Below are 7875 nucleotides of genomic sequence, written 5' to 3'. Positions count from 1 at the left end.
TCACCAAGGGGTCAAAATAGGGAAAAGAGGAGACAGAAGCTAGTGCAGAGGAGATGACCTGGGAGAGAATTGAGGGGTCAAGAACTGGAGGTCTTGGTGAAGACAGAAAGTAGGTTTTTGGTCAGGAAAGGCAATGGGAGAGGTAAAAGATATTGATCTTTTAAACTGGTTGGATTAGGGGATTTCAGAATTCTTGAACACAGAGGTGGTATATTTGTGGGTAATGGCAAGGTCAAGGGTATGACCATCTTTGTGTGTGGCTGAGGTGGAGTGGAGGAAAATCTCATAGGACAAGTAGGTTGAGAAACTGAGTGGTTAAGATGTTTGAGAGAGAATCAACATGTATGTTGAGTAGGAGAGCAGGAGTTGGGGAGGAGAGAAAGATTGTGAGCCATGTATCAAATTTATTGAAGAAGGAAGAGAAGTGACCTGGGGCAGGGGGAGGGGTTCCTATAGACAACAGCTGCCAGGACTTTTATTGAGTAGTAGATATGACTAGCATGTGGAAGTAGCGATGGGGAGCAAGGACTGGTGCAATTCCCCTGCCTTGACCAGGGAGCTGAAGAGAATGACTGGGCTGGCAGCAGAAGATGGAAGATGTCTTGTGCTAATGCAGGTGAAGTCGTTGCTTTGGGATAGATGGAAAATGCCCGGCCTGGCCCCTTGCTGTCTTCCCTCTGGGGACCAGCTGCATTCAGCAGGAGATGGAAAGCACAAAGCATCACATGGTCCGAGAAGGTTTGACTCCCGACTCCTCTTATCACCTGAGGAGGCTGGGGAAGAGGCACTAGCAGGAAAAGGTTGACTCCCAGCACAAGGAGAGGTCCTTCAGGACAGGATACTAGATCGTAGTACAGATACTGGATTCCTGCCTGCAGTTTGCAGTATCCTGATGGTATTTTGAATAGATTGGAGCCGAAATCTGTAATGACAATTCTAGGGTGGTGGGTCTGGACATACCAAAACTTCAGCGTTTACCTTCCTGTTGGCACTATTTCTTTACAAAGCCTCGAACTTACTCTAATCTTATATCTTAGTTCACCAAGTTCCAGTCTTAGTCTATTAGTGTGTATGTTCAGTCTCACTCTAAAAGCCAGGCCTGTTACACCTAGAGGATTATCACAAGGGGTTTGTGGTTTTTCTTCTCTGCTGCTCCAACCAGCTGTGTTCCCTCCCTTTGTTAGGGGCCTGTTACTCCTCCCCAGTTCCATTTAACCACTCAACACTGAGCAGCTTTTACAAAGGTATATTTACTTCAAAGATGTAGTAAAAAGAAAGTACGGGTATTTTCCCTCAATATCTCAAGGACATTCTCTCCCCTATATCACCTCAGTCTCCGAAGCAGTTCCCACATACTATAGGTCCCACCAAGTTCACCTCCAAAGGCAGCATCTCTGCCAGTTGAGTCCCTGTCTCACCTACTTCTGGGATGGGTTCCCACAGCTCACTCCTCAAGGTGACTTCTTACTCCCTAGGACAAGGATGCTGCACTGACTCTGGAACTCAGACTCTGGAATGCTTGGGATGTCAGGGCATCCTCTTGACCCTTCAAACTCGCAAAGTCATAGCTTCCAAAACTTTTTAACTGAAAGAAAGAAAAATAATCACAGAGGCTAAGGACAAAATCATATGACTTTAGAGGCGGGGTGGGCTCATGGCCTCCTCTCTTATTGCACTGGATAGAGTGAGAGAAGGAGTCACTGTATGAGGAAAATGAAATGTGGCTCAAGCTGACAGGCCTCATCAGCCAACCAAAGAGACTCCTCTTCAACATGTGGTTACATGAATGGAACAAGTACAGAATGTTTACTCGTGTTTCACAGTCTTTCCAAGTCACTTTCCTTAAATATCATCATGATATAGGTTATATGTGCATTCATGCAAAACATATTTCCCTATTAGTCATATTGTAAAATAAGACACAGATCCAAAGGAAAAAAAACACATAAAAAAGTGAAAGTAGTATGCTTCAATCTACATTCATATTCTATCAGTTTTTTCTGGAAGTGGCTAGCATCAGTTCAGGTAAGTCTTCCCAAGAATTTCTGAAATCAGTCTGCTAATAATTTCTTATTGAATAATAGTATTCTATTACAATAATATACCATAATTTGTTCAATCATTCCCCATTTGATGGGCATCCCCCTCAACTTCCAATTCTTTGCCACCACAAAAAGAGCTGTCGTGAATATTTTCATATAAATAGGTCCTTTTCTGTTTTTTTTTTTCCCTTTTCTCTTTTTAAAAAAATCTCTTTGGGAAATAGAGTTAGTAGTGGTATTGCTGGATCAAAGGGTATGTATGCACAGTTTTATAGCCCTTTGAGCATAGCTCCAAATTGCTCACCAGAATGGCTGGATCAGTTCACAACTCTACCAACAATGTATTAGTGTTCCAATTTTCCCATATTCCCTCCAATATTTGTCCATTTTCCTTTTCTGTAAATTAGTCTATCTGCTAGGTGTAATACAATGTCAGAATTGTTTTAATATGCATTGCTCTAATCAATAGTAATGACAACATTTTTTTTCATATGATCATGGATAGCTTTGATTTCATCTGAAAACCGCTTGTTCATATCCTTTGACCATTTCTCAATTGGGTAATGAATGACTTGCACTCTTATAAATTTGATTCAGTTCTCTGTATATTTGAGAAATGAAGTCTTTATCAGAGGTGCTTACTATAAAAATTGTTTCCCAGATTTCTGCTTTCCTTCTAAGCTTGGCTACATTGGTTTTGTTTGTGCAAAAATCTTTTAATTCAATATAATCAAAAGTATCCATTTTATATCTACTAATGCTCTTTATCTCTTGGTCATAAATTCTTCCCTTCTCCATAGATCTGACACGTAAATTATTCCTTGCTATCTTAATTTGCTTATGACATCAACCTTTATGTTTAAGTCATGTTCCCATTTTGACCTTATCTTGTGGTATATACACTCACACCTTTTCCTAATGCTGTAAGCCTCAGACTCCACAGCAATGAAGTAGTGTTCTCAGAAGTTAATCTAGCCTACACATAATTCTCTTCTTAGCAGCTGTAACAGAAAGTGACTCTGCTTTGGTTGTCTCTTGATGGTAACAACCTCTTATAATTCCTTTGTCTCTTCCAAGGAGAAGAGTTTTTCCTACAATTCAACCTCTTACCAGATTTTCTGTGATTTCTTACCGAAGAATAAGCATCTGAGGTATGGTTTCCTTGCTTTTGTGACCCATATGTGGAGAATGTTCCTGAGCCATTTGAGAATGAGTCTTCTGAGGCAGGGCAGCTAGGTGTCCCAGTGGATAGAGTGCAGGGCCAGGAGTCAGGAAGACCTGAGTTCAGATCTGATCTAGTACATTTACTAGTTTTGTGACCCTAGGTAAGTAGTCACTTAACCCTGTTTGCCTCAGTTTCCTCATCTGTAAAATGAGAAGGAAATGGCAAACCACTCCAGTATTTTTGCCAAGAAAACTCCAAACAGCCTCCCAAAGAGTCAGATTACTACTGAACAACAACTTCCTAAGGTAAGTTTTCCTTGCAAACTTTGCTCTTGTGCTCCATTTTTTATCCTGTTTCTACCAGCTTGTTGAAATGTGGTAGAGGTTGCCAGAGATCAAGGCTCACTAGATGCCCCTTTATTTCTGGCAGCTGCAAACTAGCTCCAATCTAGTCTCATTCATTCCTTCAAGCTTTTCTTTGCTGGATTAATGCACCATATTATTGCTACATTATTCTACCAATACTAAATTGTATCTCTTGCAAACAGGCTTGTTCTATGATTTCAGACTGGGTAGTCTCTAGGATCTGCACAACTCCAAAAACTAATCCTCTAAGGCCAGGATCGGCAAAATACTGGGCCTGAGCCAAATCCAGCTGCCCTTTGGTTTTGTTTAGCTTGTGAGTTAAGAATGGTTTTTAAGTTTTAAAATAAAGTTGTATTGTATTCTACAGTGTAAAGGGGGCTATACAAAGAGGCAGAGGCATGGATTTGGCCCTCTGTAGTAGTTGGTGGAGGACTCCTGGGGCATTCTACAGATCAATTCTTCTAACTCAGATACAAGCCAGTTTTTGTAGTGATTCTGTAACCTGGTTAACCCAAACTTCTCTTGTTTGTTCCCCAGGGAACCATCTTTTTCATAGAAGATTCCTAACTTAGACCTAAGATGCATCTCTGTAATAAGACCTTTAAAAGGGTTTTCTTGGGGGCGGCTAGGTGGCACAGTGAATAGAGCACTGGCCTTGGAGTCAGGATGACCTGAGTTCAAATCTGGCCTCAGACACTTAACACAAAAACTAGCCGTGTGACCTTGGGCAAGTCATTTAACCCCAATTGCCCTCCCACCAAAAAAAAGTAAAAAAAAAAGGGGGGGGGCTTCTTTCTGTCATATGGGAATCTACCTTCTAGTTCCTCCATGGGAAGGCTTTCCTCTTGCTGTCACAGCAGATCTGTCTTCAGTTCACCCCCCAAGAAAGGTTTTTTTTCCTGAAGTAGGAACCCCAGTTTCAGTCCAGTCCAGGGGTAAGTTTTTTTTCTGACTTGAGTAGTCCTCTCAAACTGTACTGTCAAGCCTTCTTTGCGTATTATGTCCTTTACAATCCTGACCAATTCCTCCTCAGGAGTGGATATGTGTGGAAATAAGTCCTCCAAAGCTGTCTCTTCTCAATATATCTAGTATTTTTGAACAATCAAGTGCATAGAATAATAACCGAGTGGTCTTCCCCATCTTGACTTTGTTATTAATTCCTTTTCAATTGCCAACTTGTTTAATTTTATTTTTGAAATAAAATCTTTATTGATAGCCTGTTTTTTAAAACATCACCTAAATTTCCCACTGTATCCTTCCCCCTACCTATACCCAAAGAACTATGGCTTACAATAAAGAATTTTAACTGTATATTATTTTTCCAATTACATGTAAAGACTTTTTTAAAAATTTTGAGTTCTAAATTTTCTCCCTCCCTTCCTCACTATCTCTTCCCTAAGACAGTAAGCAATTTGATATAGATTATGTATGTGCAATCATGTAAAACATATTATCTATATTAGCCATGTTGTAAAAGAAGAAACAAGCTAAAAGAAAAAAAAAACAAAAAGAAAGTTAAAATAGTATGCTTCTATCTGCATTCAGATTCCATCAATTCTTTCTCTGGATGTAAGTAACATTTTCCATCATGAATCTTTCGGAATTGTCTTAGATCATTGTATTGCTGAGAAGACCTAAGTTGTTATAGCTAAGAATCACACAGAGTTGCTGTTACTATGTACAATGTTCTCCTGGTTCTGTTCATTTTCCTTTGCATCAGTTCATGTAAGTTTCCAGGTATTTCTGAAATCTACCTGTTTGTCATTTCTTATAGGACAGTAGTATGCTATTATATTCATATAACATAACTCATCCAGTCATTCCCCATTTGATGGAAACCTCAATTTTCAATTCTTTGCCACCACAAAAAGCTGCAATGAATATTTTTGTACAAATAGGTCCTTTTCCCTTTTTAAAAAATCTCTTTGGGATACAGAGCTAGTACTGGTATTACACTATCAAAGGGTATGTATGCACAGTTTTATAGCCCTTTGGGCATAGTTCCAAATTGCTTACCAAAATGGTTGGATCAGTTGGCAACTCTACCCACAATGCATTATTATACCAATTTTCCCATATCCCTTCCAATATTTGTCATTTTCCTTTTCTGTCATATTAGTCAGTATGATAGGTGTGAGGTGGTATCTCAGAGTTGTTTTAATTTGCATTTCTCTAATCAATAGTGATCTAGAGCATTTCTTTTTTTTTTTTTTTGCTTTTTGCAGGGCGATTGGGGTTAAGTGACTTGCCCAAAGTCACATGGCTAGTAAGTGTGTCAAGTGTCTGAGGTCAAATTTGAACTCAGGTCCTCCTGACTCCAGGACTGGTGCTCTATTCACTGCTCCACCTAGCTGCCCTAAGAGCATTTCTTCATATGACTATAGATAGCTTTGATTTCTTCATCTGAAAACTGCTTTTTCATATCCTTCGACCATTTATCAATTGGGGAATGGCTTGTTATAATGAAAAAATTTATTTTTTTAATCAAATGCTTTATTAACTTCTAGTTTACATCATTCATTTCCAAAAAAAATATGGAATGCTTCATGAATTTGCATGTCATCCTTGCACAGGGGCCATGCTAATCTTCTCTGTATCATTCCAATTTTAGTATATGTACTGCTGAGCACAATAATAAAGAATTTTAAAAGAGGAAGAAAAAATACAGCAAAATTAATGAGATCCAAAATATATTTGTGATGTTATATTCAATGTTCAAAAAAGAGGGGGGGTAATATCTTCTCATTTCTTCTTGGGGCCAGGTTTGGTCATAATAATTCTACCACATTCAATTTCAATTGTTTTGTTGTTCAAATGTTTTAGTCATTATTAATATTGTTTTTTTGGTTTTACTTTCTTCACTTTGCATCTGTTCAATCTTTCCATGCTTCTCTATATTAATTATTTCTGCCTTGCTGTTGTTCAGTCCTCAGTTGTTTTGGAGTCTTTGTGGTTCCATTTGGGATTTTCTCATCAAAGAAACTAAAGTGGTTCACCATTTCCTTCTGCAGCTCTTTTTACAGGTGAGGAAACTGAGTCAAAGAGGGTTAAGTGACTTGTCCAGCTTGTGTCTGGGGCTGCACGTGAACTCATGAAGATAAGTCTTCATCCTCTATCCTGTTTCACTGCATTCATGTTACACTGTTTGTTTAGCTACTCTCCAGTTGATGCACAGGTAGGTGGAGATTGGATAAAGGGCTTAACCTGGAGTAAAGAAGTCCTAGGTTCATATCTGACCTCAGAATTTGGCTGGCTCTGTGATACTGGGCAAGTCATTTAACTTCTGTCTGCTTCAGTTTCCATCTGTAAAATGGGGATAATAATAGCACTTACTTCCCAAGGTTGTTATGAGGACAAAATGAAATATTATTCGTAAAACTTTTGCAGACGTTAAACATTCTCATCTACTTTGTCTCCCTTTCTTTGCTACTATAAGAAGTTCTATAAATACTTTGGGGAATATGAGGGCTTTCTTTTTGTCACTGACCTCCCTGTGGAATCTTTCACCTTTTAAAAAATTGCTCTTATTTTTATTCATTGGGATTCCTTCCTAAGATCAGGAGCCCCTTGTGAATTTCCATCTCAGAAACATCATAATTTTTCAAGCAAGTTGTACTCTATGTAATAGATCTAACCATGTTAGTATTCAACAATCAAAAAAAGTTTATACCAAACATTTTAAATTATACCACAGAGATACAATAGAGCAACGTTCTAAGCAAGTGATTCCTAGCAGATAACCAGTAAACAAATATGCAAAATAGTAGCAATGTGACAATAACAACACTTAAGTCATAAACCACCAATTGATAACTAGGCAACATTGTTGTCTGCTGACCAGGGCTCTGAATTCTTTTCTCTTATCTGGGATAGTCTTTGCCTCTCTCTTCTCTGTTCTGCCTTCTCTTCTGCTTCCCTTGCTTCCTCTGTCTTTTACCCACCACCTCCTTTACCAAAGATTGGTGGATAGTTGGTTCAGGAGCGTCAGTCAGTCCACTCTGACCAGCACTTTGAAACACCTGCTGCAAAGTTTCTTGAATCACTTCCTTATGGGAAACAGGCAAAGGCAGATTACCTGTAGAAATTCTCAGAGCTGATGGAGAATACCTTTTTATATTAAGATGTCACTGTTTTGGTACTCTTTCCTAGGAAAAGGGGATTGAGTTCAGACAGAAAGGAGCAAAAATGAAACTCCAAGTGAAATCCACAGAGTTCATAATTACCACTATCCAGATTTCCTCTCTGATGAACTAACTTGCTGTCCAGGCTTCAAAGGTTCCTGGGGGACACTGGAAGGATCCAG

At 39.0% G+C, this 7875-nt stretch overlaps 1 non-coding gene across 1 annotated transcript; it reads right to left on the bottom strand.

Moving 5' to 3' along the window:
- Positions 1-6100: 6100 nt before the first annotated feature.
- LOC138165947 (U6 spliceosomal RNA) lies at positions 6101-6202 on the bottom strand. Its single transcript, XR_011169497.1, has one exon. It is a non-coding gene; the product is annotated as a U6 spliceosomal RNA (small nuclear RNA).
- Between the last annotated feature and the right edge of the window lie 1673 nt (positions 6203-7875).

Source organism: Petaurus breviceps, unplaced genomic scaffold, assembly GCF_028583685.1.
Source record: "Petaurus breviceps papuanus isolate PSGF00001 unplaced genomic scaffold, PetGlider_PUasm1.0 216, whole genome shotgun sequence".
NCBI lineage: Eukaryota > Metazoa > Chordata > Mammalia > Diprotodontia > Petauridae > Petaurus > Petaurus breviceps.
This window is presented reverse-complemented; position numbering and strand designations above follow the sequence as displayed.